Genomic DNA, 14,684 nt, shown 5'->3' with positions numbered 1-14,684 from the left:
CATAAGGTTAGCAACAAAGCAGAATATATTTTCCAGTTACTAAGGTTTATGTAAGAGAAGAGGCCAGAATCTATAGAAAATGTATGAGGTTATGTAAAGTTGCCTGGTTTAAATAAGGGGGGAAGATGGGTCACCATACACTTGGTAGGGCACCAGAGCTTTGCTGTTGAAAAGCATTTCTATTTATGTTAGTTTCTCAGGAGTCTTTGATGGCTAGCTGTTGCTCCCATTGGTGTTATAGTTCATGTGCTTGTTGGAAAATTTGACATGAGTTCAGTAGCTGGGGGGCTTTCGAGCTGAAGTAGGGATCTTCCATTAAGTATTGATCCAGTATTGGCCTGATGCCCAGATTAGTGTATTATTTTCTGTATCAGTAGAGCAGCTGCCCAACAGTACATGTGAAGAAAATAAAATGCTTTGGAGTGGCCTTTTCTATCTCATGTGAAATGTAACACTGAGGGTTTGTCTACGCTATGCAACTTTCAGCAACATGGCTGCGCTGCTACAGCAGTGCCACTAAAAGGCACGCGGTGTAACTGCTGTTTGTCAGCAGGAGAGAGCTCTCCTGTAGACAAAAAACTTCCACTTCCAACGAGTGGCAGTAGCTTTTTCAGCAGGAGAGTACTTTTGCCGACAAAGTGCTGTTCACACTGGCGCTTTTCGTCAACAAAACTTTTGTCTTTTGGGGGAGTGTTTTTTGTTGTTGTTGTTCAGTTGCCAGTGTAGACAAAGCCTCAATGTTTTGAGAACAGTATTTCCCATTTTCAGATAGAAGCTCATAATTCTTGTTCAGAATTCATTCACATTGAAAAAATATTAAATTATTCAATAAAAAATCAGCATTTTCACAAGTTTAATTCATGGATAAGAGTTCAAAAATGCAAAAGTATTATGCTTAATCTGTAAACCTGTATAATAACAGCTACAAAACTGAAATGGTGTGTCTTTTGTTTAATTTATCACAGGAGTCTCCACAGAGTAATTATGCATACGAGGTGTGAAGTGTAATCTAGGTACCTTAGGTAAGTTAAAGATGAACTACAATGCTTTGTACATATGTATCCCAGATTTTTCTTCTTTATTTACTTTCTCAGTACTTCTGGTAACATCTGGTATCTTCAAAATTGTCTGAAATATTGCTCAGTGTTGCTTCAGGTGATGTTGATGTCACCAGTTGTTACAGGATAAATCTGGAACACTGAACTCAAGACTAAGGCTACCAGGTATACCAACACAGTTATACTGTTATAACCACTTGTGTAGACACTCTTACTTTGGCATACGGATAGGGTTTTTTTTGTTTTGCTTAAGCTCTTTTCCAATTGACACAAGCATCTCCTGCCAGCATAGTCATCTCCTCTTGTTGGGGATGGTTTAATTATGCCAACGAGAGAGCTCTGCCACCAGCATAGAGTAGCTACACAGGAGACTTTAAAACAGTGCAGCTGTAGTGGTACAGCTTTGCCACTCTAAGGTCTGCAGTGTAGATATAGCCTTGTAATGAAATAAGAGTCTCTGTGGGGGGGGTTATACTGGTGTAATTACATTGGTTTAAATTTGTATCTTAGGCTATAATGAAATTTTTCCCATGTAGGTAAGGCCGATCCTGTAAATGCTGATATGCATGCATAACTTTATGTACAGCAAGTAGTGCTGTTGATTACTTTGATACTATTCACGAGTAAAGTTAAACACATGTAAGTCTTTTGTTTTATTTGAGCCATAGCAGATGAGTGAACAAGGAATGGGTTTTAATAATTTTTATTTTAGAATATAGTTGTTTGTTTAATATCTATATATTTTAAGGGCATTGGAGTCCCACTGAAGTCAATGGAACTAGAGATGTTCAGCATCTTTTGAAAATCAGGCCACTAATCTTTAAGTTTTTTTTAAATTAATAAAATCTCAAATCTTCACCTTTTTAAGAATAGAGTTTCAGGTTTAACTCTGACTTCACTGATTTTTGAGCCAAATTGTCATATAATTTACACACAAAATGTACTCAGCCTTAAAATTGTTTTAATCTATCTGGGAATTTTTTGAATTAATTTTAAATTTACTATTTAGTCTCAAAACAGTAACAGTCACTTGTGCAAGATATGTACAGTACCCTTTGATGCATTTCTGTTGGTTGTACAGAAGACGTTGCTACAATTGACTTGTTAAGAATAAAGCTAGGCTGGTGTGATTTAAAAAATGTTTTCTTTGATGTGTATAGATGGCCTACGGGTGTGGGGTTTGTTTTGTTTTATTTTTAAAAAAGTTCAACTTGTTTTTTACATTAAAAATGCAGGTCTTCTTTGCTTTGTTTTTTCTGAATGGCAGAAGAATTAGTAGGGTTAAGACATCATTTACCAACAAAGGTTACGTTTACACAGCTGAGGCCTTGTCTACACAAGTTGCTAATGTAATTTAAATTAGTATAAAATCACACCTTTAGTTATATAAGTGTATCTTTGTAGACTGGACCTAACTAAAATCAGACTGAAAATGATTTTGTTAAACCAGTGCTAACCCCTGTTTGAAATTGGCTAAGAGCAGTTTAGTTTTGTGTAAGGGCTTGTCAACACACAGAAATTTAATTAAATGTGTGACATTGTGCCAGTTTAGTTAAATGAGTGCAATTTTGTGTATAGACAAGGACTACATTTACTTGCAAACTAAACCAATTTAAATCAGTTTTCAACTAATGGCTGTACAGGATTCTAGTCAGACTGTTTAAAATTTCCAATGCCTTTTTAATTCAGACAGCTGGGAGAATAGATTTTTTGTTCAACATTTCATGTCCTCGCTCCTTCAGAAAGCTTTCATCTTATTCTGTGGTTCGCCAAGGAGAACAAAAAGCAAGGAGCAACATCACTTGATATTCCTCATATTCCTTGATATTCCTAAACAAGTATTAAAAAAACCTTTTTGAAGAAAAGGAAAATGTTTCAGATGTTCGTTATAAATCTGAAAATAGCATAAGAAGGGATAGATGGCATGAGCAAGCTTTTTTTCCTTAGTTCACATAAATAATGTTGATACACTAACAAGGAAATTAACAAAAAGCAGTTCATTTCAATCTGTCAGATAGATGGCCGAGGTTGGGGATGTAGAAATGTGTCAGTGTTTGCCAACACGTGAACAATAACCAGAAGGTAAAGCAATTTTATTTTTAAGCTTCTGAGAGAGTGTATTAAAAGAACAATGAAAACAAAGTATTAAAAGTTTTAATCACGTTCCCCCCCCCCCCCCAAGTTCTTCTATTTAGGCATGAGCCTTTTATTTTCACACCTTTTATTATCCAACATTGAAGAGAAGCTAATAGTCTTTTTTTTCGTAAAGGCAATTTTTTTTAACCCCATTGAGCTTTGTCAGTAAATGCCATATTTAAAGAGAGGCAGCTGGCTGCTGTATTCTAAACATTCATGAAAATGCTGAAGAGCTGACTGTAACCATGCAGTTCGCAATGTGTGCCTGCCTTTCCTCCCTCTTATATGAGAGAAAACGATAAGGGTCCTGATGGACCATATTGTCCATCATGTTCTGTATAAACTGCCAGTCTGGAGCACATTCCTTATGTACAGAGGCCTTAAAACTATGGATCTGATGCATAAAACACATCATCACTGTGACAGCAGCATACCTCCTGGGTCGACTGAGTATAATGGCAGACACATTAAGCAGTTTTCCAAAGAGCATGAATGGGAACTGAATGACGAAATAACACATCATATTTTATACATGTGGGGATCCCCACACATAGACCTGTTTGTCACATCAGCTCTATGCTCACCTGAAGTGGAGCACGCCCAGGGACAGCACTCAAAGAAGAGAAGGTTACTCACCTTGTGCAGTAACTGAAGTTCTTCAAGATGAGTGTCCCTGTGAGTACTCCACTACCCGCCCTCCTCCCCTCTACTTCGGACTACGAGCTAAACACTCCACAGTAGAGAAGGGACTGAACAGGTCGGGATGTATATGTGCTAGAAGAGGCACCAGCAGCACCATGAGACTGCTACTGTGCACGCACACCCCTGACAAGACACTGCTACTGAAAATCTCCAATCAACAGCACTGGGATGCACCAACACCTGAAGTGGAACACCCACAGGGACACACGTCTCAAAGAACCCAAGTTACTGCACATGTTGAGTTATCTTCTCTTCTTTTTTGTTAGGTGCTGTTCTGGCACTGTCATCTTCAAGTCAGCAGATCTATCTCCTTGGTTGGGAACCACATGCATTTCTTGAAGTATCCTTTTCTTTCCATCCATTTCCATTATTTTTGTGGGACCTAGAGCCTTATTACTGCAGACCAGTGGGTGCTGCAAAGTTTATAGATGGGGTACTCCATCCAATTCCAGATGTTCCCCACTCCTTCTCCATCCTTATTTAACGACTATTCTCATGACAGCATGCTGCACCAAGAAGGGAAGTCATTTTTAAGTCTTGGAGCTGTGGAAGAAATGCCTCAAGGGGTTTTTATTCCCATCTCTTTCTAATACCCAATTAAAAAGTGAGGCTGGTGTCCAGTTCTTCAGTTGAAACAACTTAATACCTTCATTCACATGTTCAGTTTCAGAATGGTCTGTAATTTCCTCCCTGGATCCACAAGACTGGTGTGTAGCTCTCAGCCTTCAGAACATCTACTTTTATATTGCTTGCCATCTTGCCCACAGAAAGTACCTAAAGTTTCAGGTGGGCAATTCCCATTACCAATACAGGGTTCTGCCTTTCAGTCTATAAGTAGCACTGAGGATATTTACCAAATGCCAGGTAGTAATGGCACCACCTCAACAAAGGCTTATCTGCCTAACGAGAGACTCAGCACTGTAATAGATCTGGTCATTCAGCTACTGATCCAACGAGACTTCGGTAAGAAGCTTGTGTCTGACTTCTAGGACACATGGCCTCCTGTTTATACGTAACTGAGGGTGCCAGGCTTCACTTTTGATGTATGCAGGAATGATTGATGTCTGTGTATTGGCCTATTGGTCGTCATCTGGAGATGAAGATGCAGGTCCCACAGGAGTCCTGTCACCATTAAACTGGTTGAAGGATCCTCTAAAAGTATGTAAAGGAGTACTCTTCTCTCCACTATGACCATCAGAGACCCTAATGACAGGTGTCTTCACTTTACGGTGGAGAGTTCACATACACCATCTTGTACACCAAAGTCTCTGGATGGCATAAAAAGATCACTTATACAAATGTCCTAAATAAGGCTATTCATTAGGTTTGCACAGTATTGCTTCCAGTACTGAAAGGGTTAACTGTTCAGATTATGGCAGACAAAACCACAGCAATGTTTCATATAAACAGGGAACGCAGAGCAAGATCCAACCCACTCGAACACATACATGCACACCTTTGTCAAGAAACTGTGCGTCGGTATAGAATTACGGCATATGACACAATTACTCCAGTAGCTCTTCATCACATACCAGGCTTGCAAAATGTTCTGGCAGACCTTAGGAGGAAGCTCACAAGCAATCACAATGACAGGCCCCAACGTACATGAAATATTCACCAGGGTGGGGTCAGTATTCCATCAAGGTGGATTGATTTAAATTAATGCAATTTAAATAACTGATTTTAATAAAGATTTAAATCAACAAGCGGGAACCATTAATTTAAATAATAGATTTTAATCATATTTTTCATTGGTACATAGTTATTTACCTAAAGAAAGGTTGGTTCTCATTGGTTGGTAACAAGTAAAACGTGTGTATTTGCAACTATATATAGCTTTTAAACTAAATTTGGTACTTTTGGGGGGGAGGCTAATCAAGAGGATACACTGTACTTATACGCATTTATCTATGTAATTACATAGTATAATTGCCATGTATTCAGAGTCCTAATTTTTCCTACTTTATTTATTCTAGAAAATGGGGGATGATGCATTTCTTATTTAATAAAAGATGGTTTGCTTGTGTTTTATGTGAAGCTCTGTTTGGATAGAAATTCAAATTCAGTTACAAATGTACAAACAGCATTTTCAGATTGATTTTTACTAGTTAATTAAAACTACCTTAAATGTGCTGGATACATCAGAAAGAAATTAGCAAAACGTTTTTTATTTAACACTAACTGATTTATTAAACAAGAAAAGATCTTATTTATTGTTAGTGAATTGAACTGATTGTTCAGTACTCTCCGTCAGGATTTTAGAACTAGGAGATCTCATCTTCTCACTCCTAATTTTTTTATTCATAGATTAGAAAAGGAAAACAAACTTTTTTGCTTTTTCAACTCCCAATCAGTGTCTTAATTTTGATTTAACTAATCATTGAAGTGAGTCAGTTCAATAAATGGAAGTGAAGAAAATATTCGCTCTGCAGAAGAGACTAATGCTTTCAAAAGCCAGTTTAGCACTTCAGCAAACTCTGGTTCAATATACTTCGTCAGTGACTTCCACCAGTTCAGTGGGTTGAGTTTTTTAAAACCTTGGCAGCAAGCATTGGCTGCTTAACATTATTTTTGTTTTCTTTAAATGATTTTACTATATTATAGTAAGTTTAGGCCTGTGCATGGATTATCATTATATAAATTTTAATTTTAAATCGGTTTATTTAAAAAAAAAATGTTAAAAAAAAGTGTCCATTTCCATAGACCTGTTTGCAATGAAAAAGAACAAGAAGTGTCTCAGCTTTTGCGCCAGAGGCCACTAGTTCTAGGGTTCTCTATCAGATGCGTTTCTGATCCCTTTGGTTCTAGAACTCTTTTATGCTGACCTGCCTATTCCATTGATTCCCAGAGTCATCAGGAAACTCAGATAAGACTCAGCCAAGATGATCATATTGGCTCTGCCTGGGCCAATGCAGTTTGTTTTTCTCAGACCTGATCAATCTCTCTGTTAGATATCCAGTCCCATTATCTCCCGACACAGATGTAATTTCCCAAAGAGAGGAGCTGATCATCTGTCTGGATCCATCTTCCCGGTCCTTGTAAGCATCAGTATCGGCTGGTTAACAGCACTGGAGAGCAGCTGCTCTTCAGAGGTCCAGGATATACTTATACACAGTACAGAGAGACTCCACTAGGTTTACATCATCTTCCAAGAGGAAGAGATCTTCTGTCTGATCCCAAGGACCTCACTTATCTCCATACCTGATATACTAGACTACCTCTTGTCCTTAAAGAATTAATGACTTTCTACAAGCAACGAGCTCTAGCCAAGTATGTCCTTTTGGTCACTTACAAGGCTACTTTGAGAGAATCCAGCCAACATGGTTTAAGGCTCTGTCCAAGCATTGCTGCTGTCATGGGGACACCGGACATGTTCTTGGTATGCACATCCTGTCTTGCACCTTCTCCTGCAAACTACGATATGTCCCACTGCCTGCCGCCTGGAACCAGTGCCTACCCTCAGACTCTTGTATGGTTTAAATAAACACTAACAGAACTCCTTTTCTATGGGTGTTCCAGGTCCAAAGGTTAACTTTCTGGACATGCAGCAGGTGTAATTCATGAAACACCCATACGCTTTGTACAGGATTCTAACAGTATTGCTCTGCTTAATCACATGAGAATACCAGTTTTATACAAAAATAATAAAATGTACACAGATTTCTCTGTCTCAGTTTTTTTCACCACTCCAGAGCATTATTTGGGCGGGGGTCAGAATTCTCGGGGGCTAACCAGAGTCCTTCTGCTACAGTGCATGGCCTATATTCTGAAACATGGAGCCTTCTCTTAGCTTGGCTGGTTCATCCACTTCCCTTCTTGTACTCAAAGATTCCTGTGTGACACTGAGAGTTTTCACCTCCATGGTTTTTAAAGGCTAACAGCAACACCTTGGAATCTGTCCTGCATTTCGGAATTTTTCATTCCCCAAATACCAGCCCCTTGTTGAGGGAGGTTGGAGAGAACTGATTTCCCCTAGAATGCAGTTACTCTTTTGTTCTCACAAAGGAAGACCTATTCAAGTGCATATAGTCTGTACTGGCTAACTGTTGTTCCTGACCTGGGTTAGACATGCTTAAAGGCACGTCAGCAATGATGGATACAAGAGGGTAGAGGCATTCCCTGAGACAGCAATTTTCATACAATCAACTTTTTAATATCGACCAGAATTCATAAGTTGTACAGCTAGACTCCCTCAAAAGCTCACACACCCATTTCAGCAAACCATCCCTCCCATTCAGAGTCACTCAGTATTCTCACACCGTACAGTAGGTAGATGCCTGAAATGACTTACATGTGTGTACTGTTGAAACAGGGAGCCCCTCCTCTTCCTTGGGATCTCAACCAAGTGCTGATGGAGTTTGAGTAATCACCCTTGCATACATCTTCTCTTTTCTACCTGTCCATCAAGGCAGATTTTCTAGTAGCAGTATAATCTGCTAGAAAGGTCAAAGAAATACAAACATTTGTGGTGGGACATCCATACACTGCATTTTGTAAGGACAGTATGACCTTGAAGCCTCACCCAAAGTTTTTTGCCAAAGGTCGTCTCTGACTTCCATCTTAACCAAGTAATATACCTGCTTGTCGTCTTTCCCAAGAGAAATCTAAACTTTGCACATTTGATATGCTTAAGTTGCTATCTGTCTAGTTAGGACTGAGGTTTTTATGGTGGCCACTAAGTTATTTGTAGCTTATATGGATAGGGTTAAAAGTCAGGCAATATCGACACAGAGACTATCTAATTGTATTTCTATCAGTATTAAATTATGCTACAAAATAGCTGTTTTACAGCCAATTCCACTAGGGCTCAAGCAGCTTCTTTGAAAAGAGTTCCCATCTTGGAAATTTGTAGGGCAGTAACGTGGTTTCAGAACATACTCTACTCAACATTACTCTGTAGTGGTAGCATCAAGATTTGATGCTAATTTTGGCAGAGCTGTCTTACAGTCATTGGTTAGGTAGATTCCAAGCACGCACCTCCAGTCACTTAAGTTATTCCTTGAGAGTCGCCAAGAATGTAATATATGTAGACAAGAACTGAAAGAAAAAACAATTACTTGCATTGAAGAATCAGCTACTGTAAAGTATGTTTTCCATATATACCATAACTATTCTTGCTAATATGGAGTCATATAATACCTGGATTCTGCATTGGTGAAGGAATTGATTACTGGTTTCCGGGGGGTCGCCCTCCCCGTTATGCCTGTGGATGAGAGACACAAAGACACTCAGGGTACAGGTGCAGCCCCAATGGACACTGCTGACCCAAAGATTCTGAACACGGGCATGTGCACCGAGTGGAATATAAATGGACAACACATCTCAAAGAAGCACACTTACTGTATTAGACAACCATTTCTTCTAGTGCACAAATACATGTTTTGTTCAGTACATCAAGAATGAATATTTGTAATGTGAGTGGGCAGTCATTATTGTGAGGTGGATGTAAAAATCAACTGAAACTTAAAAGGGATAATGTCAGCTTAAACTCATATACATTTATTTGCCTGTGTGTTTCTAACAACATTTTAGGTTATTCAAAGGGGGGGTGGAAGGGACTGAAAAAGTAAAAAAAAATTATTTTTCACCATTTTTATATTGTACAGTTCTTGGATTTTGTTGGGACACTAAAACCTCATCCAGTTTCACTTCTAAGTGTTGAAACATTGAGGTTATGTCTACACTAGAGAGCTTACAGTGGTACAGATGCAGTTGCACTGCTATATCATCTCTGGTGTAGCTGCTCTATGCCAGCTGGAGAGAGCTCTCCCATCAATATAATTAAACTGCCCCCAATTAGCGGCAGTAGCTATGTCAGCGGGAGAAGCTCTTCTGCTGATAAAGTACTGTGCATACTACCACTTATACCAGCATAATTTGTCAGTAGGGGGTGGGTTCACACCCCTGAGTGACTTTTAAGTTTGCCAACATGTTGTGTAGACCTGGCCTGAGTTGTGATCAGTCCGGGTGAATTTGTATTTGTTTAAAAACTGTTGTTACTATTTTCTTTTCTTTTTAAGAAATCATAAACTTTTTTGATGGTATTAGGTTTTATAGAAACTTTTTTTTTTTAAATAAAATTTAACTTTTCAGCCAATTCTGAGTTAATATTATCCTTCTAAGTTGTTAGATCATTTATGGACTTACTGACTGACTTCATGTATCTGGGACATGAAGTAGCCAAACATAAACTGTTTTTTCCCTCACTCCCAACTGAAGCAGTACCCATAGATATGGAAATAAATGTAAGTGAAGTGTATGAGGTGTTTCTTATAGAATTGCATCTGCAAAATAGTAGGGGCAAAAATTATGTTGTAGTGTCAGGTATTACTAATCATCTTACATAGCACCATGAATTTATCTAGAACTTTGCAAAAGAGAGTGAGGCCTGCCTAATATGTTCTGGCCGTGCACATTAGAAAGAAATTTTCATTGTATATTTATAACTGTATTTCGCAACACCACCAATATATTTATCATTCTCATCTGAAGTCTGCAAGTCAAATAATGTTTAAATAGCAGGGCTTCATTTAGTAACGTAGTCTATTTCAAATTTCACACAAAATTCTTTTACCTATTTATACTCCAGAAATATAGGACTTATCCAGAGCTCTTGAATTTTCTGTCACGTGCAAGTTCAGTATTTGACCGTAAGCCTTTGCAAAGACTAAAGAAGAACTGTCCACTTCCTTTTCATTGTGTTAGATTGCCTGAGAACAAGTGCTGCTGAGTTGATGGAGGATAATTAGCAATTAGTGTTCAGTGTTTGCATCAGAACATGCCAGCACTGCAGGCCAAAACATCAAAAGGTTTAGAAGAGAGGTATAAAGTGAAGAAAGTTAGAGCAACTATAGCATTTGTTCGTAAATCTGACTGACATTGTGCTTGTTATCCTGGAGGCGTCACTGTGGAAAGAATGCAATCAAAAGTCTTTCTGATTGAGGAATAGTGACCTTGGCTTATTCTAGACTTGTTTAGAAATAAGAATGCAGAAGATGTGATAGCTGGTAACCATGACATGGAAAATGTTGATCACTAAATAAAAAGTTTAGCTTTCAGGAAAAGTGTATTCTCCACTTAATTTTACTAGCATAGTACCAGAGGGGTAGCCATGTTAGTCTGGATCTAGACTGATTCTTGCCTGCATATTTATATCTGCCTCTGAAAATTTCCACTTCATTCATCTGATGAGTGAGATGAATGAGTATTCCCCCCCGCGAAAGCTTATGCTCCAATACGTCTGTTAGTCTATAAGCTGTCACTTTTTACTAGGATAGTTATTATTGATGTGTAAAAATTGCTTGAATGATTCAATATGAATTTTTCTAATATGCTGTTTTTTAAACTAGAAACTCAGTGGAATAAAATTCTCATTTAAAATTATGTGCAATCTCTTGTTCACATAAACTCTGCCCGCTTGATAATATCTATATAATAGGTATAGCATGCGAAAGCTTTTTCAGATATTTAAAGTGGAACAGTTAATTTGAAAATAATATTTCTTTTAAAATTTTGTGCATTTCTATAAGTAACACCCAAGACAGTGGATTTCAGTATGTTGACTCTGTGCATCTGACAGCAATTTGTGTAAAGTAAGTTTCAGATTTTCCCATGTATAGTCAGTTTCTCCCTTGAAGAAGACATCCTCAGCCAACAAGAAAAGAGATGGAAATAACTCCTCTTTTTTTAGGAAGGATTTTAAAAATCAAGGCAAATTGTATAAAAGTGCATTATGGAAGCTTACATTTTTTTGATATTCAATTATTTTAAAAAATTCAAATTGAATTTTTATATCTTCAGATAGAATTTTGTCTACATTTTTGAAAGATTTTCCTCTTGTGCTACAGTTCCAATGTAATGCTATTTATTTGAGAGCAAAAACTTGACTTTAAAATTGCAGTCTTATGGGAGTATTTTTCAGATTCTTAATAATGTATCATTCCTTAGAAAATTATATATTATATATATATATATATACACACACACACACACACACACAACAGTAGACCTAATGAGAGGGGATATATGAAACGTATGAGGGGACTGTGGATGGACAAAAGACCTACATCCACACTTACTGAGAAACAGCTAGTTACCCAACGCTTCAACATAGTAAAGAGGAAGCTGCTCTCACAATGTTAGACTCCAAGTGTCGCCAGACTTGTGCCAAGATGACCGCCTCAGAGGACAGTCGGCTCGGTCAACACACATAGCGAGCAGGATTTGTTCGTGGAGTAAGGATGCCAGCAGGAACAGCCATATACAGCAAATTCTTGAACGGCACAACCAAGTGGCTAGGCCATGTGTACAGGACATCTGCACAGCGTATGGCTAGACCCTCCCAAGACCAGATGGAATTCCACAGCAAGGTTGTGCGAGGAAAATTTATGCGGGAGCTAGATCTGTCGGCGACTTCCAATCCAGCGGACAGGCAGGTACTGGCCAATCAACCAGAACATCATGGTAATAGACAAACAAAAAAAAAAAAAAAAAATAGCACAAATATAGACAAAAAAACAAAAAAAATCTCCTCTCACCCCTATGGCTGGTTGTGTCTTCCTCAACCTCGGGTCCCCATTCTACCAGGCCTGGTGGTTTATGGGTTGTGCGCAGTAACTTAGCTGTTTCCTAGCACTGCACTCTTCTGACAAGAGCATCTGATAGTTGCGCTGGATCTGTGTTGGAGCCATCACCAGCCTTAAGAGTTCACACAGCCCGCATGTCCTATCACACCACTCGGGGACCACTTTGGCCTTCACTTTTCCACATTCCTCTCGAGTTCCTCTTCAGGCCCTGGTAACTTCTCAGCTTCTCATATTCCTTCTTCCTCATGTTGCTTCACTTGGCACTGCTATATCTATCAGCCCGCTGTCTTCTGCGTCCTGTCTAATTACCCGATGTTTGGTGATTGGCCGTACCTGCCTGTCCTTTGGTGATACTTGGATGTTGCTTGTTCTTCCTTGCCTCCTTCATCTGGTCTTCCATGTGACTGTATGGGACGCCAAGTACTTTAGTCTTGGTCTGTTGCAAATGTCTGCTATGTGGCCCGCTGTAGTTCCACTCCATCAGTCTGACTACCTTCCCTTCTTACTACCATCGGCCACATTCTTCCAGTCCGATATGACCATCCTGAATCCTCACTGTAGATCCGGCGTTCAGGTGCGATTTGCGTCGATTGTCTCTGTTCATTCTTAGCTATAGCTTGATGTCATTCATGTAGAGGAGGTGCTGATGGTAGTCCCACTCCTTACCATGTACTGTATCCCAGTCCTTGTGATTATCTGGCTGAGGCGGGTTGTTAAGCCTATGCAGAACGAGCGCGGGGGCAGTCAATCACCTTGGTATATGCCACACTTGATGGTCACTTGTGTCAGTTGCCTTGAGTGACTCTAGTGTTGTCTTTCCATAGTCCCTTGGAGCTCGTTGAGGAGTGCTCTGCGTCCAGTGTTGCCTTTGCTATAGCGCTCAGACATTCACATGATTCCACATGTGTGCAGAGGCTCACTAGTGCGTTTCCGTATGTCTAATCCAGGCTGTGCTCTGGTCTGGTTTGTCTTAGACGTCTTGATTTGGTGAAGCTGACTTCTCTAACTAATTGAGCAACTGGTGTTTGAGGCCTGCGTGTCAGATGTTGTTTCCAAGGCCCTCTTGAGCTGGGCTCATGTGTACTGGGCCCATGGCTCCTGTAGCTTGGCGGCTCATGATGCCTGATTAGGACTTTCAATGTTGTGGGGAGGCAGGTTATGGCCGGGTAGTGGACGGTTGTGTCCCCTTGCAGGTGGTCTTTTCATGATCAGCATTATCCTTCCTTGGTTAGCCAGTTGGAGTTGGGAGCCCTGTGGCGTTAGCAGGGGTTCATCTGTTGCTGCTAGCGCGTCTCAATGCACTGCTGTCGTCTTCTTTAGCAGTAGTGTGGATCATGTCTGGTCCAGAGTGCGTCCAGCCTTCATGTTCTTGCACTCGCTGCTGCGATGTCTTATCCTACTGTGATGGTGATCTGGTTCTGTTTTGGAGATTGCTTGCTCTGATTCTCAGGTCCTGCAGCCACTTTGCCACTGTATGTATGAGTCTTCTCTTTCTCCCATATGTTCTTCCGTTACTGTTCAGTTTCTGCTGCTGTGGCTCGCTGATATTGTGTTGTGTGCATTGCAGTTGGAGTACACCTTGATGCGTCTTTGAAAATACAGGGCATTTCTTTTTGGCCTCTGCTTCTCTAGTGTACTCTCCTTAGCCTGGTAGCTTAGTTCAGTGAGCCTTTGTTTGCAGTCTCTAAGGCTTCGGATGGAGTAGCCCTTGTATTTTTTCAGTAGCCGAATCTTATCTTAATCTCTACACCTTCTTGTGTTCCACCAGCTGGACTAACTTTCTTCGAGTCACCTTAGATCTTATCCTCCCACCCTCATTTTCCAGGGTGGGTAACATATTGTTGTTCTTCTTTGATCGTGTGCCAGAGCATCTCCAGGATTACAGTGGTCTGTCGATACCAGTTCATGGTTGCAGTTTTTTGGTGGTTAGTTAGGGATTGTCATGAGGGCTCTACTGGCCATCTTCTAACATACTGATCTGAAGTGTACTTCTCCACTGAGCTTGGTTAATCGGTCTCTGAGGATTGTACTGTAGCTAGTATTCTCCATGATCTATGCCTTTCATATCAGCTGCTGTGCTCTGCAATGGAGGGGAGGGTGCAGTGAATTTCAGCTTCAGGTGTTGGGCTGCACATCCACTTGTTCTTCTTAGGTTCTTCTTGATAGTCTGGGATGTAAATGTGGAGTTGGTCTATCTCCCAGC

General features: G+C 39.8%; 1 protein-coding gene across 8 annotated transcripts in view; it reads left to right on the top strand.

Moving 5' to 3' along the window:
• The window catches only part of NR2C1 (nuclear receptor subfamily 2 group C member 1), a 93,434-nt gene that overhangs the window by 12,460 nt on the left and 66,290 nt on the right, over positions 1–14,684 (top strand). For 6 of the 8 annotated variants that reach the window (XM_075067048.1, XM_075067050.1, XM_075067032.1 and 3 more), the window contains exon 2: positions 966–1,022. The exons of the other annotated variants lie outside the window; for them this stretch is intronic. The gene's annotated coding sequence lies outside the window, so the exon portion shown is untranslated. The remainder of the gene's footprint in view (positions 1–965; positions 1,023–14,684) is intronic. 8 annotated transcript variants of the gene reach the window in all.

Source organism: Chelonoidis abingdonii, chromosome 1 (assembly GCF_003597395.2).
Source record: "Chelonoidis abingdonii isolate Lonesome George chromosome 1, CheloAbing_2.0, whole genome shotgun sequence".
In the NCBI taxonomy this organism is placed as follows: domain Eukaryota; kingdom Metazoa; phylum Chordata; order Testudines; family Testudinidae; genus Chelonoidis; species Chelonoidis abingdonii.
Note: the sequence above shows the minus strand (reverse complement) of the source record. Positions and strands in the feature narration are given on the sequence as shown.